General features: G+C 42.1%; 1 protein-coding gene and 1 long non-coding RNA gene across 3 annotated transcripts in view; one reads left to right on the forward strand and one right to left on the reverse strand.

Moving 5' to 3' along the window:
- Positions 1–27,118, reverse strand: part of MARCHF4 (membrane associated ring-CH-type finger 4) — a 111,323-nt gene that overhangs the window by 40,569 nt on the left and 43,636 nt on the right. The gene's annotated exons all lie outside the window — the stretch shown is intronic.
- LOC140712601 (uncharacterized) overlaps positions 4,221–27,118 on the forward strand; it is a 35,224-nt gene continuing 12,326 nt past the window's right edge. For both annotated transcript variants that reach the window (XR_012094303.1, XR_012094304.1), the window contains exons 1-3: positions 4,221–5,053; positions 22,625–22,764; positions 24,330–24,404. This is a non-coding gene — a long non-coding RNA (uncharacterized lncRNA). The remainder of the gene's footprint in view (positions 5,054–22,624; positions 22,765–24,329; positions 24,405–27,118) is intronic.

Here is a 27,118-nt window from a genome sequence, read left to right on the forward strand (position 1 = left end):
GCTCTGTTGTCCAGACTGGAGAGTACAGTGGCACAGTATGGCTCACTGCAGCCTTGACCTCTCAGGCTCAAGTGATTCTCCCACCTCAGCCTCCCGGGTAGCTGGGACTACAGGTGTGCGCCACCATGCTTAGCTAATTTTTGCTTTTTTTGTAGAAATGGGGTTTCAGCATGTTTCCCAGGCTAGTCTCGAACTCCTGGGCTCAAGAGATTCACCTGCTTTGACCTCCCAGAGTGCTGGGATTACAGGCGTGAGCCACTATGCCCAGCCTCTGTTATGTATTTAAGGTATGTTTTCCTGCTATATTCAAGATAGCCATGGATGTACATGCCCAGAGGCTGGGAAGGAAACATGATTCCCATCTTAAAATATCTTTAAAAATGTATAGGTTTATTATAAATCAAAATGTTCCTCATAACTACAGCCCCTTCCCACACATATAATTCCCCCTAAATCAGGAACATAACGTACAGCCTGTTTTTAACTTGTATTTTTCCATTCACACTATGTCACGAAAAAATTCTCATGGTGATCCATGATTTCACAGGCCCTGTCCATGAGTTTCCTGAGAAGACAGTCCTGGAGTGGAATTACTAATTCAAAGGACATTTTTAAGGCTGTTAATATATACTGCCAAATTGGCCTTCAGGAGGATGACACAAATTTCCGTCTGTATCATCTGAGCATGTCACTATCTGCTGCTATTGCCTCATGTTCAAGGTCTTGTCCTTTCTCCTCATTCTCATGGGCAACTGTCAACAGTACCACCACTGTGACCCTGAAAAGAAAGGCTCAGAAGACGTAGACCGTCGGTTTTTTTTTTTTCTCTATTTTCTACCTTTCTTCGGACTGTAGGGAAGGAGTGGGATGTGGCTGCAGGACTGGGGAAGAGCTAAGTCAGAAAAGAGCAGCAGTGCAACTGTGGCAATCTTGGAGGGGGGTCTCAGCCATGAAAGAGAACCAGGGGGTGCCTTGCCAGCTGGAGGCTGCAGAATCTTAGCTTGGGTGCTTTGCCTTCTCCTTGGAACTGACGGATGACAGGAATGACTTGGAGTATTCTTGTCAAGCGTCTCAGCATAGTCAGTCTCTGAGATGGCAAACTTTAGGGCAGAGACACCTGGGCTGAAAGGTCCCACATTAAAAACCTGTCAGTCAGATAACTGCCCACCACTGCCTTCTGTAAGATACCTGGATGAGGGAACCCCACACTCTTCCCCAGTAAGACTCTTGTGTGACTAAAAGACTCTGTGATTAAAAACATATCTTAATCTAACCTGTATTTTCCCTGCTGCAATTTCAGCCTTTTCCTATCTTTTCATGGTAAATGAACAACACACAGGCTTTCAGATCAGACGACTTCTGGCTCTGTCATTTACTAGCTGTATCAGTTAACACCAGCTGCTGACTTCACTTCTGCATACGCATTCCAAAATTAGTGTCTTAAAATAACAACTACTTATTACTTTTCACAAGTCAACAAGTTGGCTGAGTGGTTCCACTGATCTGACTTGGTTGATCTTGGCTGAACTCACTAATGCATCTGTGCATTGGCGAGACACTGTCTGATTCAGCATAGGTTGACTGTCCTCTGCCTGATGTCTCTTATCATCCAGTAGAATATATGCTGGATACATCCGGTAGAATATATAAATATATGCATTTAAGAAAAAATTCAAATGTGTATATATATGCATTTAGGAAAAAACTCAAAAAAAATATATATATATATATATCTTGAGATGGACTTACTCTGTCATCCAGGTTAGAGTGCAGTGGCATGATCACAGCTCACTGCAGCCTTGACCTCCCAGACTCAAGTGATCCTACCACCTCAGCCTCCCAGGTAGCTGGAACTACAGATGTGCGCCACCACACACAGCTAAATTTTTTTGTATATTTTATAGAGAAGGGTTTCATTATGTTGCTGAGGCTGGTCTTTAACTCCTGGGCTCAAGCAATCCATCTACCTTGACCTCCCAAAATATTGGGATTACAGGAGTGAGCCACCATGCCTGGCCCTTAAATGCATCATTCTTATGCACTACGTTCTACATTCAAAGCTCAAAGATAATAATAATAATAATAATAATAATAATAATAATAATAAACATTATTCCCGTGGCTTCTGTTGAATCCCCAACTCCTAGCCTGTGCCTAATCAAGTGTGCCCTCCATTCGTTCCAATGGTCTGGAATTCGGAGACTAAAGGAGTCAAAGAGTATCTCCTCCCTTTGTTCCTGGGACCATCCAGTTGTGAAATGACCTCTTGGCTTTCTAATCTGGGTCCACTACCACAAATGAAATAGAAAGGAGTCAACACATTTGCATTAACTGATGATTCTTAATAGAGGCAATAAGATGGGAAACCCCCATTTCCTAATTTAAATGTGGCTTTGGGGATAGGATAAGTATCCCGGCCTCTCCTTCGCTAATCGGGCTCCAGAAGGGACATTAATTGCAGCCAGCCCATCCTGCTGGGAAGACCCAAGGCTGCCAGCTTCCTTGCTGAGAATGGAATAGAATTTTAATTGGCTGTGAAAGCATCATGGCAGGAGGTACAAGGAAGAGTTGGTCTGCTCCCCCAAAGCAGGTGAGAGAAGCTCCAAGGTAAAGGACTCAAACAGGTGCATGGCAGCAAGAACCTCCCATGCTCAGGGGCCTTCCTGGCTGCAGCACCACAGTTCCAATTCCAGGGCTGGACTCCAGCCTAGGTGAAGGACCTTCTCACACTTGGGCGATCAGCACAGGATCATGGAACCTGTGAATCTTCTCATCTCTGTGCTTCTCCAACTTCCATGAGAGAAGCACCACATAGTTACCATCACTTGTGTTGTCAATCTTCAACTTCAGAGAGCTCTCCAAACATAAGCCCAACTTCCCAGTGTACTGTGTGTGCGTGCCATTTGTCCATTTGTATGGTTTGAAGCAATGGCACAGCATTCCTGTACTGTTGTTTCAGAGCAATGTGAATTTATTTCACTCAAATAAATTAATCTAACTATGCTTAGGGAAAACTTGTTCTCATGGCAATGAATATGTCCTTTCTGTCATGGCAATTTCTGGAACACAAATATGGAAAAGAATGACACGTGAAGGTCAATAGATGTGACTATGAAAAACAAGACAATGTGGCTTTTTAGCATAAATATACAATGATGCATGTGGTTTTTGGAGAATGTGGACAAATTACTTAACCTCTTGGTGCCTTAGTTTTCTCATTATTAAAATGAGGGCAATAGTATTACTGATCTAATAAGGCTTTTGGAAAGAATAATGAGATGTAAAGAGTTTAGAATAGTGCAGAGTCTTAATAAAGATGTTTTCGCGATTCCTTCTAGTGAAGTGACATAGAGAAGTGGGACCAGTCATTGACCCACCCAAGTTCTGTCGACCTAGTGGTATAATAAATCTGTTGGCAAAAAGCAAAGCAGAACAACAAAAAACTGCAAGCAAAATCATTGCTTCAGGAGACTATTTTGTGAAACAGAAGCTTGATAAAAATTCAGAATTTGCAGTAAAGTCTACTTCATTAATACTTTAAAACTCACAGCAATAAACCATCACTTAGAACAACTAAGCAGTTTTGTTTTTATTGTGCATTTTGATATTTATTTTCAAGTTTTTATTGAAAGTTCATCACAAACTCAGTGAGGAAGGTGAGCAATACATTGAAAAGGACCATTGAAAATGGAATTTTAGGCCAAGTGTGGTGGCTCATGCCTGTAATCCCAACACTTTGGGAGGCCGAGGTGGTCAGATCACCTGAGGTCAGGAGTTCGAGACCAGCCTGGCCAACTTGGTGAAACCCCGTCTCCACTAAAAATACAAAAATTAACTGGGTGTGGTGGTGGGCGCCTGTAATCCCAGTTGCTTGAGAGGCTGCAGCAGGAGAATCACTTGAACCTGAGAGGTGGAGGTTGCAGTGAGCTGAGATAGCACCACTGCACTCCAGCCTGGGTGACAGGGGGAGACTCCGTATCAAAAAAAAAAAAAAAAAAAAAAAAAAGGCATTTTGTAATTTATAAAGATATATGTATACAGATATAAAGGATCCTAAGTTGTAATCCCCCCCCAAAATCACACCTCAATTCCATTTCTTCTCTCACAGCTCCTTTCTCCATTCATACTTCCTGTTTCTTCATTGAGGCATAAAACATCCTGGTTTAAGCTCAGAACACAGGAATGAAAATAGGGAAGAAGGCCGGGCGCGGTGGCTCAAGCCTGTAATCCCAGCACTTTGGGAGGCCGAGACGGGCGGATCACGAGGTCAGGAGATCGAGACCATCCTGGCTAACACGGTGAAACCCCGTCTCTACTAAAAAAATACAAAAAACTAGCCGGGCGTGGTGGCGGGCGCCTGTAGTCCCAGCTACTCAGGAGGCTGAGGCAGGAGAATGGCGTAAACTCGGGAGGCGGAGCTTGCAGTGAGCTGAGATTCGGCCACTGCACTCCAGCCTGGATGATAGAGTAGGACTCTGTCTCAAAGAAAAAAAAAAAAAAAAGGGAAGAAAAGAAGTGAACAATGCACAACGTTCTCTCTGAAATGGCAGGAACTTCATCTCCTAGAAAAAGCACTCAGAAGTCCTTGGCCTTTGGAAAAAAAGAGCTTGAGGAAGATGACATTGGTTCATGTCCTTAAAAGGCAGAACAGGCCTCCCACTATCGAAAACAGCTCATTCCCCTGCACACCTGGTCCTCAGATCATGCGTGGGTGCCCAGGCTCCTGTGCTTAATCTTTCTTAACTGGACCATCAGTGCTTGGGAAATGGGCAGGATGGTCATTTAAAGAGATAATTGACTGCACAAATCAGCTCACCTCTTCAAGGGATAAATTTTCTCACACTTTCTGACTCTGTAATAGGTCAGGAGGTTGTTGGAGACAGAGCTGACTTTTTCCCTGATGTCCAAGGTCCTGAAATGAAGTATGGCTGGGCCACTCGACTGGGAGTGCAGTTACGGAAGCCAATGCTAGTGCTGCAGAGAGCGCCGATGCCCAAAGTGGGTGCATCTCTGATGGTGTAAAGGATGAAGAACAAGCTCTGAGAAAGGTTAGGTAAGTTCCTGGCTTTCAGTCTGTCCCCTCCACCTGCCAAGTGAGCAAGTCTGTTCCTCTTGCCAAGTGAGCTGCTGTTTTTCTCATCGGTTATATGGGATGTTGGATAAATCATCTCTACTAGTCTGGTTTTGATTTTTAAAGATTTTATAAATTATACAAAGGTTCTGTAGATGAAAAGCAACACTAGATTCCAGGAATTGCTTAAAAGTGAGGTAAGCCAAAGGCATAGAAGCAGGAGTTATTTGTAAAGGAAGGGAGTAACACACTTCATGGGCAGGTCAAGAGGTCACCTGGAAATGGCACCACCCGCTACTGGAAACCTCCTACCCACCCCAGGACCCTGAAACAGGGAACTTGGAAAGAGAAATTTAGGATTGTACATCTGTAGCACTACAGAGGGTGAGACATGTGGTCATGGGGGTACTCAGGGTACTGGAAAGATTTGCTACCTAGAGCAGAAAAAGGTAGATTTCTATTGCTCACTGCAAATCATTTATAAAAAGCTTCTGATTCACTTTCTTATGCATCTTAGCTTTTACTTGGCTTCTCATATATACATATAGATTCTAGAATGACTTTCCTTGACATGGGGACATAAGTACTATAGGTATTGAAAAGGAGCATCTTCAGTTGTAGCTATAAATCATCTTTCTGGTCTCTAGCTTGATTTCTTATTAGTTTTCTTGGCTTGAATTATGACTTGACAGAGTATGAATACCCAGGGGTAAAGGGCCATTAAATCAAGGTGCCAGACTTGCAAAACTGACACCTAGATCCCTCAGTAGAGGAAAGAGAAGCTGTTTGTAATGACTGAGGACAAATAGAATGGTTTCTCTCAGGCCAAAATTTCTCTTAAGGTTGATCACCTCTTCACTTCTTGTCCTAATTCTCCTTGCACTCTCTGAAATGCATATGTTATAAGGCCAACATAATGTATTTTTGTTTTTATTCCATTTTTGTTTTTGCTCTATAAATCTCCATCAGTCAAGTCTGTCTGAGACCCTAGGGCATTCATAGGGAAACATTCATAGGGAGGCTGAGGTGGGCGGATGACCTGAGGTCCAGAGTTCGAGACCAGCCTGGCCAACATGGAGAACCCCCATCTCTACTGAAAATACAAAAATGACCCAGGCATGGTGGCACATGCTTATAGTCCCAGCTACTCAGGAGGCTGAGGCAGGAGAATTGCTTGAACCCAGGAGGTAGAGGTTTCAGTGAGCTGAGATCACGCCATTGTACTCCAGTCTGGGCAACAGAGTGACACTCGTCTCAAAAAAGAAAAAAAGAAAAAAAGAGAAAACCTTCATAGACTGCATGGAAGTCATTCAATTCAGCATGCAAGCATCCCATGCGTCCTGTTCCTAATCATTCACTAGCCTGTCAGTGACAGGGAGCTTACTACCTCACAAGGGTACCCATTGCATTAAAAAAACACTGTTCCAATCAACAAATGCTTGCTGGAGAAATGAATAAATATTAGATTACAAGCTGCAGGAGGGCAGGACTATGTGAAAGGCATGGCAAAGAGGCATTATTAAAGATGTGAAGAGAATCAGGATATCTGGTGATGTGTGCCTGTACTGGTGAGTCCGGTATGCATGTGGAGCCAGGAAAGGAGATAGGCAGGTATAAGTTCAAGGTTATAAGGTATAGTTCAAGGTTCAAGTGTACCAGGTCTGTCTGAATGTTCATGTGGTCATGGTCTATGGTTTCAATGCTCTTTCGCAGCAATTTCCTCCATCACCTGTCCCACCTCTGTCTTCTGGGATAAATCCTTATTCCTATTCACCTTAAGTATCACCTTTCTTTGTCTGGCTCTAATGCTAAGACAAAAATGCCAGAGGCAAGAAGAATGGTAGAGAGGAGGAAAGGAAGAGAACATGGGACAAAAGAGCCAGCCTGGGGTGCTAAGGAGCTGCCAAAAGACTCAAGAGAAAAGTAGCAGAATGGGTGGGCAGGCCCTCATTGCCTGAGCCAAGCCAGCACCCATTCACACCTACAGACTCAGACTCTATGGCCAAGAGCACTGAATCCGTGAGTTTTTGACCTTCCACTAATCAGACTGGTGTTATCATAGGCCCATGTGGAGATGGAGCAACTTGCATCATCCTGTTCATATGAAAGAAATCAAGGGCTGATTGTCCTTGCCAACCATCTCCCTGTACTCAGCCCGTTGGAGGAAGGACATCACATAAATCCTCAAACATAAAGAGGCAGAAGGACCACACACATCTAGCCTTGGCATCCCATGTATCTAATCTAAACATTCTCTGTTCTCGCCAGGACATCCCAACACATTACCTAACCACACCCCACCCCTCCTGCACCAAAATATTTTTTTATAGTAGTTGTCATTATCATTATTATCATCATCATTACCATAATTATCATCATTGTAGAGATTGTCTGAGTTCACCATTTCAACTCCAAGGACATTTTGATTCTGTATTTATACATGCAAAGTTTTAATTGAAATTATATCTGCATTGATAAACTCTCATTAACAATCTATTCTCCGAAGAGAATTCTCTTTAGCCAAATTAATTTTTGATCAATTTTTTAAAATATAGAGCAGTTAAATTATTTCCATTTTTTCCCATTTCTAATTTAATGTTATTGAAACTTTTCCTTGGGATAAATCATTTTATAAGTAAAATGGGCATTAACCACTTGTTATATAAGTTGATCAGTTTTGGATCCGTATCAAAATTTACTAATTATAGTTCTGTCAATGAAGACTTTATTGTGTGGCTTTATAATCTTTCCAAATCTGTTTTTTTTCTAGATCACAGTTTGCAGATCTGAATTTTGTCAAGAAGTTGTAATCTTCTGCCAGATTTTAATAAACTATACATTTAACTGAGGGGGGTTTTGATCACTGTCAGTTTTATCTTATATTGAATATTTCTAAACATCATCAGAGTGAAGGTGTCCTGCCATATAATAGCAAGGGTACGTTACTAACTGCTTAGTATATGTGATCATCAAGAAACGTTATCTCATTTAATCCTACAGCAGTGTTGAGGGATGGGTGTTATTATCCCCATTTTATAGATAAGTGAACTGAGGGTAGAAATGAGGTCACTGGACCAGTCTCATACAGAGACTATGTAACAGACCTGGGAATTAAAAACCAGGACTTTGGGTGTTAAAATCCCTCTTTTTTTTCTTTCCTACTGTACTGTTTTTTCTAGTGTCTCTCAATGCATTCACAAGTATACTGTGTTCACCGACTGTACACACATCTCATAACACATTTTGCCTTGTTTTTGCCTACTTCCTGTTCTCTCTCTCTCTCTCTCTCTGACACACACACACACACACACACACACACACATACACACACACATCCCCTTTGTGCTCCCAGTAAAGCACAACAGACTACCACTGTGCTCCAGGCCTCACCCTGGGAGCAGCACGACTTCCTCTCTCCTCCCTCCCTGGTAGGTGAGTCCCACAGTGGCCCCGGGGAACCATCTGGAAGGAGCTCCCAGGCCAGCATATTAGGTGGCCCTCACAGGTGTGCCTCTGAGTTCCACCTGGGAAACCTGAAGGAAGCATCCCCACAGGGACTTACAGGGGCCCAGCCGCTGGCTGAGGGAGTCCATCAGTGTTGTTTTATTTAGAAAGGAAGAGCATGGTTTCTCGGTGGAGCACATCCAGACAGTTTCCTTTTTTACAACAAATTACAAGGGGGGGTGGGAAGGAAAGGAAATGGAGGAAGAGAGGGAGGGAGAGGGGTTTCTATTTTTAAACCCTTGCTAGGCATTAGCTCTGTGGAAGTTTCTGTGAGGAAGGAAGAAGGAAGAAAAGATGGGAATGAGCAAGGGGTAATTGGTGGGAGGGGTAAGGTCTAGGGAACCGATTTTCAAACCTACTTTTTTTTTTGGAACTGGAATCTTTTCTCCAAAGGTATCCCATGAAGAAATGCCAATATAAAAAACAAATAAAAGGGGAGCTGTTTATCGCCATGGACATAGGCAGCTTCCTGAGCCCTGCCCACTTGGCTTCTCCCCGGAGCACATGGAGGCCCCCGTGATAGCTCTACTGAAAACAGGTTGAAACAACTTGTTGAGCAGGGTAAGGGAAAAGGATCACATTTCCATGTATTCATTCATTCATTCGTTCATGAAATACTTATTGATGCCTAGGTGCTGAGGTGGGAGCACTGTTTGAGACCAGGATTTTGAGACTAGCCTGGGCAACATGGCAAGACTCTAACTCTACAAAAAAATTTTTTTTTAATCTAAAAAACCTAGCTAGTCATGGTAGCATGCATCTATAGTCCCAGCTGTCTGGAAGGCTAACATGGGAGGATTGCTTGAGTCCAGGTGTTCGAGGCTACAGTGAGCTATGATTACGCCACTGCACTCCAGCCTGAGTGACAAAGCGAGACCCTATCTCAAGAAAACAAAAATGAAAAAAACCTCAAAGTTGCGGAAAATATGTCAAATTGCCTTTAGACAAGACAAAAAGGCTGGGTGCGGTGGTTCATGCCTGTAATCCCAACACTTTGGGAGGCTGAGGCGGGCAGATCGCTTGAGCTCAGGAGTTTGAGAGCGTCCTGGGTAATATGGTGAAACCCTGTCTCTAACCCTCAAAAATACAAAAATTAGCTGGGGTTGGTGGTGTGTAACTGTAGTCCCAGCTACTTGGGAAGCTGATCAGAGGATGGCTTGAGCCAAGCAGGCGGAGTTTCCAGTGAGCTATGATGGTGCCACTGCACTCCAGCCTGGGCAACAGAGCCAGACCCTGTCTCAGAAAAAGAAAAGAAAAAAAGTCAGGCACATGGAGCTCTATCCTGGACTCCAGGCCCTACTCCCTAGAATCTGTTTCTTGTATCACCCACGCTGAATGCTGAAGATAGGACTGTGCAATCCATATAGGCAGACGGCACAGAAGAGCCCTACAGTGTGCCTGGTACTGCCTAAGGTGTGGCTTGTGAGCCAGGCCTGCACTCTGCTTCTGGAGTTGTGATCCTCCCACTAACTTAGTTGTGCTTCCCAGCATTTGCCCCTGAGAATCCTCAGAAAGAGATCTTGCAAACTGTTATAGGAGCCCAGACTATGATGTATGCGTGCTGCCCAGACAGTTATATATCATTCATAGCTCATTAACCTGAGCTAAAGATAGAAAGCCACTGCCATAGCCAGCTGTGAATCCTCCAGGGGCCGATCCTGGTTTGATTCTAATTATACAACCTGCTTAGCAACTCCTGGTCCCCTGTTCCCATTTTTTTCCTATTCTTTTCAAAGAAGGGTGTGGATATTCAAACCTATTCATGGTTTTCATGTTTGCTCCTTGTGAACTGCAGAAGCAAAGTATTTGGAGAGGGAAGAGAATGGTTATCATGGTCAAAATGAAGTCTTGGGACTAGTTATAGATTTCCATCTCCTTGCCTTTTGGTCCATCTTCACCCCAACCACCAATCCCCTATAAGCATAAAAACTGGAGAACTGATTCTAATGGCAATGTATCTTCACAAAGCATTTGGTTCTGAAATCTCATGACACTTTAAAGATGGTTTCTGGAAAACCTAATTAATCCTCACAGTGTGTCTTTCAGGGAAGAGCTTTTGATCTGCATCTACTCTGAAGCTGGAACAGAATAAGACAGGTGAAAATTATAGCAGGAGAAATTCAAGCTAGAAGAGAGGTAGAATTACCAGATGGCATGGACATGAAATAGATTACCATGGCAGCTGGTATAACTCTTTTTCCAAAATATTTTTAACACAGGCACGATCTCCCTATAGTGGACATAGGACACTTTCCTTTGCTCATCCTGTTCAACTCACGTGGTCCACGTGAAGCTAAATTGCACCTACCACACCCAAGTTCCTAGGGTGTACATATAACCCCAGCCTAACTAATCAGAAGACTCCTACTCTGGGACACAGCGACTGGTTTAGGAATGGGTTACATGACCCAAACCATCTGAGGAGGGCTTCCCAGGGATTTTACTTAAGCTTTATTGGGAAAAAAAAAACAAACTATTTTAGTCTGAGCTGAGTTTATGAGCTATAAGTACAAGATAAACTTGGAAACCATCTTGCTTCCACATGAAGAGACCTGAGCTAGACCCAGCTACACAAACCAAGGGATGAAAATAGAAAGAGAGGCCTCGGCTGTAACCATACTGCAGCCATTCACTTTAGCTTCCCTGTTTTTGTATAATGCCTTTTTTTTTTTTTTTTTCATGATGTAGTTCCACTTGGCTTTCTGCCCCTTGCAACCAAAAGAGCTCTAACTGATACAACTCCATTTCCCTGATTCTGAAGCCCAATCCTATCCTAGCCACAAACACACACCACCTATCTAGAATGGCTTTGGTGCCTTATGACTTGAAACTGAGGAGCTGGCAGGAAGAGGGGACGGTGATAAAGTAATACCTCTAGGATTATACTTCCCATTTTATGATAGGCAAAGTATAGAGCCATTGGCCTAGATGAGACCCTGGAGGGCACCTACCCAGTGCAGTCACTCAAATGGTGCCAGGCCCCTCTCGACTTTGCTACCAAGTGGTCACTTAGCCTTGACCCCAGTGATGAGTCTCCATCCTTGCTGAGGCTGCTCTTTCACTTTAGGGCAGTATTAATCATTAGATAGTTCCTTCTTTTCTTTTCTTTTCTTTTGTTGAGGTAGGGTCTCACTCTGTCGCCCAGGCTGCAGTGCAGTGGCATGATCATGGCTCACCGCAGCCTCAACCTTCTGGGTTCAAGCAGTCCTCCCACCTCAGCCTCCCGAGTAGCTGGGACTACAGGTACATGACACCATGCCTGGCTAATTTTTCTAAATTCTTTGTATAGACATTCTCCTTATGTTGCCTAGATTGGCCTTGAACTCCTGGGCTCAAGTGATCCTCCTGCCTCAGCCTCGGAAAGTGTTAAGATTACAGGTGTGAGCCACCACACCCAGGCAGTTCTTTCTTAAAATGAATCAAAATCCAGTTGTCTGTTATTTCCAGCCACTGGCCCTCCCTTCCGGGGTGATGCAGGGTAAGCTTGCTCTCTGCTGCATGATAACCTTCAAAGTACTGGTGGGCAGCCAGTCTGGCTTCCTGGTTCTGCCATGTATTCCAGCTACTCTTCATGTCACATGATTTTAAGTCTCTTCATACAGTCACCTTTTTATTAATCCACTTCTGGGGGCATGCGGCATTCAGGACTTCATCCTGCACAAGGCAGGTGTTAGGCTGACAAAATAGGAGTATGGGAGGTCTCTAACTCCCCTTTCCTGGATCCCAGACTTCAGTGAGGATAGACTAGGACTGCATTAACATCACCAAGTGATGGGAAGGAGTGGGGGAGGATTATTTTAAATTAAATAGCAATATATTGGATTATAAAGAAGTCAAATATATTAAGAAGGAAACCAAATATTACCTACAGTCCTACCATCTAGAGATAAGCACTGCTAACACCTTATTATCTCTCCTCTAATCTTTTCTCTATACCAATATAAACATAATTTTCAAATAAACTTTAGAATCAAATTCTGAATACTTACTAGACTCAGGAGCATATCCCATGCCATTAAGTAATTCATGGAAATATTGGTGATGGCTCCATAATAGTCCATGCCTGAATTTTTAAATCATGTCTTTTTTTTGCGGGGGGGGGGGGGCGGGGGACAGTCTCACTCTGTCAGAGTCTCACTGTGTCATCCAGGCTGGAGTGCAGTGGCGCCATCTTGGCTCACTGCAACCTCCGCCTCCCAAGTTCAAGTGATTCTCCTGCCTCAGCCTCCCGTGTAGCTGGAATTACAGGCGTGCGTCACCACACCTGCCTACTTTTTGTATTTTAGTAGAAATGGGGCTTCATCATGTTGGGCAGGCTGGTCTCAAACTCCTGGCCTCAAGTGACCCACTGGCTTTGGCCTCCCAAAGTGCTGGAATTACAGGCGTGAGTCACTGCCCTCGGCTGTAAATCATGTCTGTATTGTTAAACACTTAGGTTTTCTGACATTTTTGCTTTAATAAACAACTGCAGTTTAAACATTTTTAGTAAAGATTTATAGAAATAAGATTAGAAATTGTAGGGTAAGAACTTTTTTTTTCTTATTTTAAATTACCAGACCATGGGCTTGCACAAGAATAAGGACTTTTGTAAGGTTCTTTGCATCTTCTTAGCAAATTCCATCCCAGAAATGACTTAGCCATTTATCCTCCCATCCATAGTGTATGAAGCACTTGTCTGATCACTTTCTGCTCAGGATTAGGCATTATAATTTTTATATTGTAATCAATGTATTAGGAGCAAATGGTATCTAATTGCTGTTTTAAGTTGTATCCATTGGTTATTTATAAGGTTGATTTGTTTTTAGGTTTGATGAACTAATTTTTTATTAAATTTTATTTTAACTTAGATTCAAGAGTACATATGCATGTTTGTTACATGGGTATATTGTGTACTGGTGGGGATTGAGTTTCCGGCATATCTGTTTCCCAAATAGTGAACATTGTGTCCATTAGATAATTTTTCAACCCTTACCCACCTTCTGGAGTCCCCAGTGCTTATTATTTCCACCTTTATGTCCATATGTGCCCATTGTTTAGCTCCCATTTATAATTGAGAACATGTTGTTTTCTGTGTCTGGGTTCCTTTACTTGGGATAATGGCTTCCAGCTTCATCCATGTTGCTACAAAGAACATGATTTCATTCTTTTTATGGCTGTGTAGTATTCCAAGGTGTATAGATACCACATTTTCTTTATGCAATCAGCTGCTGATGGTCACTTAGGTTGGTTCTATGACTCTGACGTTGTGAATAGCGCTGTGATGAACAAACAAGTACAAGTGCCTTTTTTTAAACATAATGATTTATTTTCCTTTGGGTAGATACACAGTGTGGAGGTTGAACTAACTTATATTCTCACCAACAGTGTATAAGCATTCCCTTTTCTCCATATCCATGCCATCGGTTGTTTTCTGATTTTTTAATAATAGCCATTCTGACTAGTATTATATGATATCCCATTGTGGTTTTAATTTGCATTCCTCTGATGGTTAATGATGTTGAGCATTTTTTCATGTGTTTGTTAGCTGCTTGGATGTCTTCTTTTGAGAAATCATTATTCATGTCCTTTGCACAGTTTTTAATGGAGTTGTTTCTTGTTGAGTTGTTTGAATTCTTTGTAGGTTCTGAATATTAGTCATTTGTCAGAGGCATAATTTGAAATGATTTTCTCCCATTCTATAGGTTGCCTGTTTACTCTACTGATTATTTTCTTTTGCTGTGCAGAGCTTTTTTGATTTAACTAAGTCCCATTTGTATATTTTTGGTTTTGTTGCATTTGCTTTTGGGATCTTCATTGTAAATTCTCTGCCTAGACCAATGTCCAGGGAGTTTTTTCTTGGCTTTCTTCTAGGATTTTTATAGTTTCAGGTCTTACATTTAGTCTTTAATCTACCTTGAGTTAATTTTTGTGTGTGGTGAGAGAGAGGGGTCCTGTTTCATTCTTCTGCACCCGGTGAGCCAGTTATCCCAGCACCATTTACTGAATAGGGTGTCCTTTCCCCATTGTTTATTTGTGTCAGCTTTGTGAAAGATCAATTTGTTGTAGGTATGTGGCTTTTTTTCTGGGTTCTCTATTCTGTTCCATTGATCTATGTTGATAAAACAATTTTTAAATTGAATAAATTTGGTTCCTCTATGTGACTTCCATTGATTTTAGAGGCAAATGGCATCTAATTTCTCTTTTGAGTTGCATTCCTTTGATTATTAGTAAAATTGAACATTTTTAGTTCATTAAAACAGATTTTAAATGGAGTAAAATTGGTCTTTTACTATTTTATTCCTAGTGTGTTACTTTCATAAATTAGAAAAAAATACTGATATTAAATTCTAAAGACTAAAAGTTATGGCTTCCCTAGACCTGATTGTAAAGCTCCCATACCTACTTCACAGGTCAGTTTTGAAGGAGCAAATGGCATGTAACATGAGGTGGCACTTGAAACTTTACAATTACATGTAAGCAAGTGTCCTTATCTTCCTCTTTCTATCTCTGACAGCTCTCCATCTCTTTCATCCTTGTTCACAACTATTAGACATGATCCCTAGATAAGGAAAGGGTGTAGAGAGATCTACTTTCTCAGGATTGTGAAGGGAGCATAGATTTTTCATGGCTTTCAAAAGCTGGCGTGAATATTGTATGAAACACATCAAAGATATCTGATTCTCTTGCCATTTAAATGATTTGAGCCAGCCAGTAAATACCATTAATTAAGGATCCACTCTAGGCTAAGCCCTGAAATAAGCATTATGGGAAGCACTTAGGGCTAAGGCAATAATGGAGAAAGGGAAGTCGCTGTAGAGAGAAGAGACGGTGGGGCTGGAGAACTGCACTAACAAGAGCCATTGATCCTATTTCCCTCTTGCATCCTAGGTCTCATTTCTTGGTGCCGGTGAAAGGGGATTATAAGACAGCTAGTCTGCATTGTAGTTGTGTTTTATAATCACAAGATACTGTTTGGAAAACTTAAATTAGATCTCTAGTTTACCCCTATATCAGAATAAATTCTAGATGGATTTAGCATGCAATGACTTTTAACAAATGTCTCTTGTACGTCTACTGTGTACCAGTTGCTAGGTTAGGTTCTTAAAATGCAAAACAGATACGGTTTCTGCCCTCCACAGAGTTTACAATCTAGTTAGGGGTGCACATATTAAATAAGTAGACAAATGATGTAACTACAATTCTTTTTTTTTTTTTTTTTTTTTTTTTTGGAGACAGTCTCACTCCGTCGCCCAAGCTGGAATGCAGTGGCGCAATCTCAGCTCACTGCAACCTCTACCTCCAGGGTTCAAGCAATTCTCCCGCCTCAGTCTCCTGAGTAGCTGGGATTACAGGCACACACTATCATGCCCAGCTAATTTTTGTATTTTTGGTAGAGATGGGTTTTCACCATGTTAGCCAGGCTGGTCCTGAACTCCTGGCCTCGAGTGATCCAATCTCCTCAGCCTGCCAAAGTGCTGGGGTTACAGGCAAGAGCCACCATGCTTGGCCTGTAACTACAAGTATTGATAAAAGTTAAAAAGGAAAATAATAGGATGCTAAGAGAAAGAAGACCAGGGTTAGGGAAACCTCCTTTAGGTTGTATAACCAGGAAAGACTTCTCTAAGCAGATGGTATTTAATTTGAGATTTGAGGAATGAAAAGGGGCCACTTGGTTGAAGAGTAAAGGAAGATCATTCCAGGCAGAGAGGGCAAGTGGTAAGAAGACCATGAGAGGGGACAGAGCTAGAAAGAAAACACAGATAAATATTTTTACAACCATGGAACAGAGAAGCCCTTTCTAAATGTGTTTCCAAATAAGCTGGAGCCACAGTAGTCAGATCACATCAGAATTTTTAAATTCTTTCATGGCAGAGACCACATAAAGTTAAAGACAAATGGTAAACTGGTAAAAATCGTTATAACTTGAATGTCAATATAGTATTGTCCTTACTAGATTGAAAGTACTTAAAACTAAATGTCAGAAAAGTTAATACTCCCAAAGAGGGGAAAAAAGGTCAAGCAAATTCACAAAACAAGAAACACGAATAATCAATAAACATTGGAAATCTTAACTCTAGTAAGTAGAGACATAAACCTTAAAACGATAATAACATCCTATTTTTTACTCCTGAGAGTGGCAGAGATTTAAAATAATGGCAATTCACAGAATCAAGGAGAGTAAGTATTCTACTATTCTACTCTCTGCTAGTCTGTGGGAATGTGCATTGGTATAATCTTTCTAGAAAACAGAGAGTAAAGGCCTTAAAAATACACATATTCTTCAACTCAGCAAGTCTGCTGCTAGGAATTTGTTGTGAGGAAGCACTCTCAGTTCTGCAGAAAAATTTAACTGTCGGGATATTCATTACACTGTATTCTATTATGATTGAAAATCAGAGACAACCTCAGGAGACTATATTCATACAATGGAATACAGTGAAATTGTTAAGAAGAATTTTGTTAAATTTATATTTTATTGACATGAAAATGTCTTCAAGATGTTGAGTAGAAAAGTGCAGCTTACAAAACAGCACCTTCGATAGGACTGTATTTTGTTTTAAAATACTGTATATATACATAGAAATGTCCTTAAAATGTTAACAATGGATTTCTTTAAGCGATGAGATTACGTGTAACTTTTATGACCTTTTTAGAATGAGTGTGCATTACTGTTTATACTAAGAAAAAAATTAAGCTGTTTTCTTATTGAGATGGGTAAAAAGTGAGTCATCCCAGTCGCCTTAGGCCAGAAGGAACTGGAAGAGGATCCTGTCTATTTCACTTCCTGGGAGCAGGTCTGTTTGATCTGCATCACTGGAGCCCTCCAGAGCAGGGCTAATCCCTAAGGGAGGCAACATCCTCCACCAGGACCTTTCTATCCCTGGTTTAGACACAGTCACCATCCACATAAGCCCTCTGCTCAATGTTTTTTCTTTTCCCGGGAAACAAAGCCCTTTGCTGCTCTGATTCATCGCCCAGTTGGAGGCCAAGTCACCACAGCTCAGACGCAGGTGTCTGGGGGTGACACAGCGCGACACTGAACCTCCGGAATAAGGGCAGTCCTTCCGCCTTCAAGGCTGTGAAATGTCAGGCGTGATTAGAAAGGTCACTTGTCCTGACAGCTCTCCGTGCTTCCCGGAGAGCAGCCTTCCTGCTGAGAACATTCTTAATTGTGCTTCCTGCCGTGGGGTCCCTGCCTGCTCACGCCCCTTTCTAAAACAGAGGCCCTATCTTCCTCCTAGTCCCTCCTGAACATGCAGGCAAATTGCCGAAGACTGCAAAATCTTGCAAAAACAGGGAAGCTCTCTGATTCAAGGAAAGAGATGAAAGGCAAATTTCTAGAAAGGGGTATTGCATAGTGGAAGAAGGAAACTTCATTCTTGAAGAAATGAAATAGGCTCACAGTGATGGGAAATGGGAGGTGGGAGAGGGGTGCAGGGACAGGGTCAGAAGAACAGAGACACAAAAAATAGACAAACTCCCAAATCCCAAAATTATACCAGTAGAGCCAGGAACTAAGAGTAGTGTCAAGGTACTAAGTAAAAACTGAACACTGAGACAGAAGTTCCTAAGTTGCTATGTACCTCTTGCCCCACCCCCAGAACTTCTGATTCTGCAGGTCCAAGGTGTTGTCCAGAAATCTGCATTTTGAAAAAGGCACCCCAGGTCATTCAGAAGCAGGTGATCTGTGCTCTTCACTTTGAGAATCCTGGTGTAAGGGATGAGGAGAGACTAGTCGCTGGGCACATCAGAGGACTCCAAGGGAGAATTCCTTACATTTTGCTCAACAGGACTGGCTAGGGACATCTGAGGAATCTAAGTGTGACCAGCATGGGATGAGGTGGGAGAGGGGGACTGCCTGCAAGTGAGGAAAAAGATGAGCACTCTCCAACCTTCTAACCTCTTCAGCCCAAGCTAGTCTGGAAGGGGCTTCTGAACCTGTCAAGTCCAAGCCTGATATGAGTGTTCCCCACCCTCCAAAGCCATACTCTTTCATTGGCGTCTTTATAGAGGACCTGCTCTCCAGTGATATATTGCTGGACAATTATCTTATGGCAGAGCCATTGGTTGGTAGTGCTATTTTCTTATAGAAGTGTCTGGGGTAATGGGAATATTTTTGTGTGTATTTAGCTTTTATCATATCTTGTCAGGGAAATGCAGCAGGAAGGTTGGGCTCTAAAACATTAAATCCAACTAAACCCCCTCTCCTCCCATGAGGAGCCAATTTGGGTGCCCATGTGCAATATCAGCTTCCTAATCCTTTTTTGTTTTTTTAGAAACAGGGTGTTGCTCTGTTGCCCAGGCTGGATGCAGTGGTGTGATCTTGGCTCACTGCAACCTTCCACCTCCTGGGTTCAAACGATCCTCATGTCTCAGCCTCCCAAGTAGCTGAGATTACAAGTACAAGCCACCATGCCCGGTTAATTTTTGTATTTTTAGTAGAGATGGGGATTCGCCATGTTGGTCAGGCTGGTCTTGAACTCCTGACCTCAAGTTTTCCACCCACCTAAGCCTCCCAAAGTACTGGGATTATAGGCATCGGCCACCATGACTGGCCCCTAATCCTTTTAAAGCAAGCTTTTTTTACACCTCTCTATAAGCAGGTAAAGTAGAGAAAGCATATGACCGGGTCGTGTGGTGATGGCGTGAAGGATATGAATGGAAGAGTAAATAGTGGACACATTGACTATCCAGAGAATTCTGCAATTCCAGGACAGTTTGTGCTGATGGAGGATGATAGAAAGATCTCAGCCATTGTGCCAGCTGTCTGACACTGAGAATGTAAAGGGAGTAGGTGTTAAGATTACTAGGAAAACAAGAGTTCTTCCACGCAAATGCAACAAGCTCTTCCAAGGCTGACCTTAGATACAAGCTGCGGAAATGAAAGCATATTGCTCATTGCAGAATCTTTCCTTCTTACAGCAGGAAGCTCGATTCAAGTCATCAGCAGAAAACAGAGTGGCCTTCATGTCTTTACTCTCAAGGTTCTGCGGGTTGGTGCCTCGATCTAAGTTTTCCTTACCTTGGCACGGGTCATCCTTAAATGAATGTTACAGCAAGGGAAGCAGGCAGTTCCTCACCACCTCTGTTGAGCAAAACGTAAGGGAAAGGGAGCTGAAGCAGAAAGCATCCTTGAGTGGGCAGATGAGTGTCTCTCCCGGGCCAGCCAACTGCCGTAGGGGATAGGGATGTAGCAGTGAACAGATCAGACAAAGCCCTTGCTCTCAGGGGTCTCATTCCAGCAGAACAAAATAGACTTTAATAAACAAGTACTTTCAAAATATATATGGGAGGGAGTCATAAGTGCTATGAAGATAATTAAATCTCGATAAAGGGATGAAGAGCAGTGGAAAGTACCAGAGGAGTTCAGGGAAAGCCTTAGGTGATGAAATTTGAGCAGAGACTGGAAGGAAGTGAAGGAGTGAACTGTGCGAATATCAGAGGGAAGACCAGACAGAGGAGGGCAAGTTCACAGGCCCTGAGGTAGGAGCAGGCTGATGTGAGAAAAGGGGCTGCCATGAATGAGGAGAATGGCAGGAAATGAAATCAGAGAGGTGCCAGGGGCTCCACTGCCCAGGGCCTTGCTCTTACGTGGGACTTTGGGTTAACATACAGAAAGCTCTTACAGCTAAAGAGAGATTTTCCCCACCCCCAAACTTTAATGATGTGACTAAGGAAAAAATCATCAAAGCTACTTCTTTAGGGATTTTAAAGACAAAGATTTCAGAAAAGGGACACACAAAAATGAAAGTAGTCTATGTAGGGGAGGTAGGATTATGGATTTTCTTTTCTTTTTTTCCAAAAGAAAAAAAAAAGAATTTGTGATTGCTGCAATACTTCTGGAATATGAAATATATTTACCTAAAAACAAATGTACCCGCCAGGTGCAGTGGCTCACATCTGTAATCCCAGCACTTTGGGGAGGCTGAGGCAGGTGGATTACTCGAAGTCAGGAGTTCAAAACCAGCCTGGCCAAAACAATGAAACGCTATTTCTACTAAAAATACAAAAGTTAGCCCGGCGTGGTGGCAGGTGCCTGTAATCCCAGCTATTCGGGAGGATGAGGCAGGAGAATTGCTTAAACCCAAGAAGCAGAGGTTGCAGTGAGCCGAAATCACGCCACTGCACTCCAGCCTGGGCAATAGAGTGATACTCCATCTAAAAACAAAAAACAAAAACAAAAACAAAAAAACAAAAAACACAAATCTACCACCACAGAGGCAATGGGTAGGGGGTGCTTCTATATCCCCAGTGCTTGGAATTGTACCCAGTGCAATTCCAGTCTATCCAGTGCAAGACACTCATAAATGCTTGTGGAATCAACGAAATGAACCTCTTGAGATGAGTTACATGTTCTGTCTAGAGCAAGAGAAGAAGCAGCTCTCCAGGCCCTACCTGAAGCAGGCCAATATAATTCTAGTTTCTTTACCTCATTCTTAGAGTTTTGCAATTTTCAAATTATTCATGCCCTATAGAGAGTTTGATAACTAAAGAAACACTATGATTTTGAGCAAAGAAGCTATAGAACTTTTACTGGTCTCTTGGGAAACATAATAAACCTCTTCTTTGACTTCAGGCTCTGGACTTTCTGCTGAAACTGGTAATGGGAGAAACAGGATTGAATAAGGAAGTCTACACTAGATGCAGGGATTTAAGTCCCCAGCCCATCACCCACACTGCCTCCTTCTGCAAGGACTGAGATGCTAACCTTCCCAGGCTCACTACTCTCAGGATAATGGAACTAATACCCCCAACTGCTTGGCCTACGCTCACAAAGAGCACTTGCCATGGTCATCTAGAAAGCCACATTCCTCACCAGAGCCTTCACTTGTTTCCTGGCTGGTCCTTGACATGCTCCTCCAATCTGGATGCTTCTGTGAGTTTAGAAGCTGAATCATTAGTCAGTGCTTTGGTTGAGTTTTTCTTCCTCTCCCCAGTGTGATGGGTGGTGTCAAAGGGAAAGTAAAAAATCTGCCACAGAACTAGGATTACTGTAAGACACAAAGATATATTTAGGGAACATAAGGGACTCATTATCAAACAAACCCATAAACTATATCAGCTGTTAAGGTATTCCTCCATCCATATTTTCTGAGAAGCAAATAAGAAAGGAGGATGCCGTGTATTAACTCTTTTTGACCCAGTTCCTATGGGTGCTTTATTCCCTGCCACTCTTACGAGGATCCAGTCTAGTGAATAATAAACACTTCTACTGATTGAGTCCTTACTAAAGGCCAGGTTCTCTAATAAGCATTTTCCATTGCTTAACTCATTCAATCCTTTGGGGAAGATATTATTATCCTCATTTATAGATTGAAGTAACTGAGGTTTCGAGGCATGAAAACATTTACTTAAAATCACACAGCCAGCAAATGGGCAACCCAGGTTTAAAACCAAGGTCTACCCAATTCCAAGGTCCACGTTTTAAGCCACCACCCTATTATGCAGCCTCTCAGAGCAGATAAGGATGTAGAGTCGTAGCCTCTTTTTCTTTAAGTAAGATTTTAGAAAATTTCTCTGAAATTGAGTAAGAGTGAAGAAGAATAATGATGTTGGAATGCCAGAGCTATAATATACAGTTCAAAACTAGAACTTTGGACTGAGACAAGAAGTTCTTTTAGCCCAGAAAATAGGCTTCCTACTGTCTGTAGGAAAGTCTTAACTCTTCACCAAGACTCTGAGACTTCTCACAATCTGGGCTAATTACCTCCCATCCATTCATTCAGTAAAACAAATATTAAATTAGACACCGACTATGTGCCAGGCAATAGGAATGCAATGGTAAATACAAATAGAATGGCCCCCACTCTCATGAAGCTCATCGTTTTGAGGTGTATGGATATATATACAATATATGTATATCCATAATATCTAAGAAAACATGAAATTGCAATGGTGGTAAGTTCAATGCAAGAGAGAAATGTGGTTGCTGTAAGAGAGGATTTGTCTGTCCTTGAAGGAATGATGCTTAAGCCAAGATATGAATGATGGTTAGGAACTGAGTCGGCAAAGAGGAGAGGGAAAATGCTAATGGAATCATCCACCCCTTCTGTCCTTTCTCCCTCTCAGCTTGCCATAGTAGAAACCTGAATCTTGTGAAATGGAGATGGGCAATACAGGCCAAGGATCCTTCGAGTCTTCTTCTTCCAAGCAAATGTAGCCCTGGGAACACTGGAAGTTTTGTTCATTGAAAAGAAAGAAGAGACAAGGTGACTGGTGATACAAAATCAGAATAGGGACATGGGTATTTTATCCTCTGATATGTCAGTCTTCTGGACTTCTTGGTGATACTGCTAATCAGGCAGGACTGCCATTGCCCCACGTACTGTATTTGTATGACTCAGAAAAAGATGCCCATTCCTCCAGGAAGAACCAGCCTTGGGCATCTAGCTTGAGGAGGACAGTGTGGGCCCAATTTCTATTGCAGTGACTAGTTCCTCCAACCCAAACCAGCTACTCTTGTCCAGTGAACAACCTGAACATCCACACATGGTGGACCTGTGAATAGACCTTTGTTTTACAAGTTGCTGTGACTGAAATGGCTGTGAAATGAGGACTAAAGTGCCCGCAAGCATTGTGCACAATGAGGGATACTTAAGGGTGTGTGTGTGTGTGTGTATGTGTGTGTGTCCTGGTAAATAAATGTGAATTGCCAAAGATGTCTACAGAAGTCCAAGGTGGGTAACAAGAATGAGAAACAACAAAGGCAGCATCTCCTAAAATGTGTTTACCAGGACCAACTTACAGGAGATAATGAAAAAGCAAGAGGTGGACTTCAAGTCATTAGGAAACAAGAAAACTAAAACCAAACGATTGGCCCACTGGTGATAAGTTGCCTGGAATAATCAGAGAATTTGAAGGCTGGCTTGGTTATCCCTGGAATCTGGCTCAATCCTGGTTTACAGCAAATGTTATTAACTAGGGGGTCCATCAGTGACCTTCAGGGGACCTCTGAACCTTGAAATTATAGTATTATTTTGCATATATGTGTGCATACACATACACACTTCTGCTGTGGAGAGTCTTAGCAGTCATCAGATTATCAGATTAAGAACTGGTCTTGGCCAGGCATGGTGGCTCACGCCTGTAATCTCAACACTTTGGGAGGCCGAGGCGGGCAGATCACCTGAGGTCAGGAGTTCAAAACCAGCATGGCCAACATGGTGAAACCCCATCTCTACTAAAAATACAAAAATTAGCCAGGTGCAGTGGTGGTTGCCTGTAGTCCCAGCTACTCAGGAGACTGAGGTGGGAGAATCGCTTGCAGTGAGCCAAGATCTTGCCATCGCACTCCTGTTACCTGGGCGACAGAGCGAGACTCTGTCTCAAAAAAAATAAAATAATAAAATAAATAAATAAATAAATATATAAATAAAAGAACTGGTCTCGAGATACACAGATGACCCGGCTGGGTGGGTCAGAGTGCATTTTGTTGAAGATGGAAACATTATACCTTAAGATGTCCTGTCAGAAAACAAAGCTATTTACTATTAAGGCCAAGAAAGTCGTAATTTTTCTTGGAAAGAAGCTACTAATGCCTCAGAAGAACCTTTTTCCTCTTGTATGGAGTTTGATCACCTTGCCCATAAGAATCCAATGGTAATTCTCTGAGCGGCTTGGGTTTTCTGAATGCACGTACCTAATATTGAATAAGCAAAGTGTGTTCCTCATTAGATGTTCAAACTGATACCCTAGTAAGTTATATTTACATTCTCTCAACCTCCTTAAGCTTATAGTAATTAATTTTCTCCTTTTTTGCAATCATCCAAATGAGTGGGTAAGAATCTGGGCCCTGGAGTCCTTCAATCTGAAACGCAAGATACAGTTCTTCCAGACACCAGTTGGAGAGGTTTGTATATAATTTTATCACCCTGAACTTCAGTTTCAGCACTTGGTAAAATGGATCTACCCTATAGGGTACTGTGAGGATAAAATAATCCAATTAATCCATGTAAGTCACAGTGTTTGCCATATACTAAGTGCCTGGTACAGGTTAGAATGAGACTTTACTTCCTGCCTCCCTTTTTAAATTTTGTTTTCACTTTGTATTTTTTTTTTAATTGAGATATAATTTACGTACAGTGAAATTCACAGATTTTAACTGGACAGTTCAATACCTTTTGACAAATCCATGCCTCTTTTTGATAAAAGCCCTTTCTATTGCCTATATTCTAAAATTTTTTGTTTTCCAAATGCTGAATTATATTATAATATATAATCTATCCATGAAAAATCTTCACACCCTCACCCCCTGCTCCAGCATAAAGATTCTATTTTTTCTTTCTTTTTTTCCCCTCATCTTTTTTTTTTTTTTTTTTTTTTTTGAGATGGGAGTCTTGCTCTGTCACCCAGGCTGGAGTGCAGTGGCCAGATCTTAGCTCACTGCAAGCTCCGCCTCCTGGGTTCACGCCATTCTCCTTCCTCAGCCTCCCGAGCAGTTGGGACTACAGGAGTCCGCCACTATGCCCGGCTAATTTTTTTTTTTTTTTTAGTAGAGACGGGGTTTCACCGTGTGAGCCAGGATGGTCTCGATCTCCTGACCTCATGATCCTCCCGCCTCGGCCTCCCAAAGTGCTGGGATTACAGGTGTGAGCCACCGCGCCCAGCCTTTTCCCCTCATCTTGACATCTGCTTCTATATGTTCTAAAATAGCTCCTCCCCACCCCCAGCCAAATTTAAAACCCGGAAAGACCTTGGTACAGTCATTTTGCCCCTTTCCTGCATCCTGGAAAGTCTATAGATAAAAACCAATTGGTTTTATTTTTAGATCTCCAGGGAAAGCTTTTCTGCAACCTCTCTCAGTCACCTGTTTCAGCGCTTAGCAACACTTAACATTAGAAAGCTCTGTCTCTGTGTGTCCCTGGCTTTTAAATGGGTAATAACCACTATTGTTGATATAATGCTTTAGCAAGAGCCATGAAATAAGATAAGAAAGGAGGCAGAGTGGAGTAAACCTGGCCACATAAATGAGTGCACGTGTGTCCTTGTTGAGAATGGCGGGATTTGACCCAACTGAGATTGCGCCCAGGCAGAGGGTAAGCACTGTTCAGCACTACCTCATTGTTCTACAGGTGTGAAGCCAGATCTACAGGTTTTTTACAGTCATCAGATCTTCAGATTTTCCTTCTAGGGAATAAGGCAGGAATTTGTATTTTTATGTGACATTTTTTTTTTTAACATTAGCTTGCAAAAAAAAAAAAAAAAAGAAGAAGAAGAAGAAAAGAAAGAAAGCTCTCTGTAGGTCAAGAAAACATGTCTGCTGCCTGCCGATAGTCCATAGATCAGTTTATAATCCCTGCTGTAGTTCATATAGTACTTTTACATCTGCTGCCTCGTTTAATCTTGAATATACCTGCAAGACAGGAAACGCAAAGGGGTGTACAATCCTGATTTGTTTTTGTTTTTGAGACAGAGTCTCGCTCTGTCACCAGGCTAGAGTGCAATGACGCAATCTCGGCTCGTTGCAACCTCCGCCTCCCAGGTTCAAGCGATTCTCCTGTCTCAGCCTCCCAAGTAGCTGGGATTATAAGTGTGCACCGCCATGCCCGGCTAATTTTTGTTTTAATAGAGATGGGGTTTCACCGTGTTGGCCAGGATGGTCTCGATTTTCTGACCTCGTGATCCGCCTGACAATCCTGATTTTAAGAGAAGAAACTGAGGCTCAGAAATATGAAATAAGTTGTTCAAACCGCACATCTGGTGGAACCTAGGACTTACGGCTCTGTTTCACTGTGACTCCTGTTACATCTCAGCTTTACCCTCCAGGATCCCTTAGAGCCCTTGCTCACTTCTTAGTGTTTGGAGACATCACCCAGAGTTTATCAGTTGTTTGTGGAAAATGCAGGAAAAAATGAGGGGCAACTCAAAGATTAAATTTGGTATAAATGCAATAGAATTATTGGTTGCACAGAGCAATAACAACGACATCTTATGGGTGATTAAATATTTGTAGAATTAAAAGCTACGATAGGTCAGGAGCAGAGGCGCACACCTGTGATGCCGGCAGTTTTTGAGGCCGTGGCAGCTGGATCACCTGAGGTCAGGAGTTTGAGACCAGCCTGGCCAGCAAGGTGAAACCCTGTCTCTACTAAAAATACAAAAATTAGCCGGGCATGGTGGTGGGCGCTTGTAATCCCAGCTACTCCAGAGACTGAGGCACAAGAATCACTTGAACCAGTGAGGTGGAGGTTGCAGTGAACTGAGATTTCGCCTGAACAACAAAAGCGAAATTCCGTCTCAAACAAACAAGAAAACAAAAACAAAATAAAATAAAATAAAATAAAATAAAAAATAAAAGCTATGATAAAAATAAAAACACCTTAACGTAGTTGACAGGTTTAAACTTTATAAGGTCTTTGGATTATTTCAGAAATGGGAAAAATATCACTTATATTGGACCATAGTAAGCAAGAGTGGCCACTATAAGAAGAATAGAAGAATGTATAACTAAGAAGCTAATACAGGGAAAAATACTGGATTAATATAAAAGAAGGCAAGAAAGGAAAGAAAATGACCTAAAACAGGTAGGACAAATAAAAAAATCAGAAAACAAATAGAAAGATA

Source organism: Chlorocebus sabaeus, chromosome 10 (assembly GCF_047675955.1).
Source record: "Chlorocebus sabaeus isolate Y175 chromosome 10, mChlSab1.0.hap1, whole genome shotgun sequence".
Classification (NCBI taxonomy): domain Eukaryota; kingdom Metazoa; phylum Chordata; class Mammalia; order Primates; family Cercopithecidae; genus Chlorocebus; species Chlorocebus sabaeus.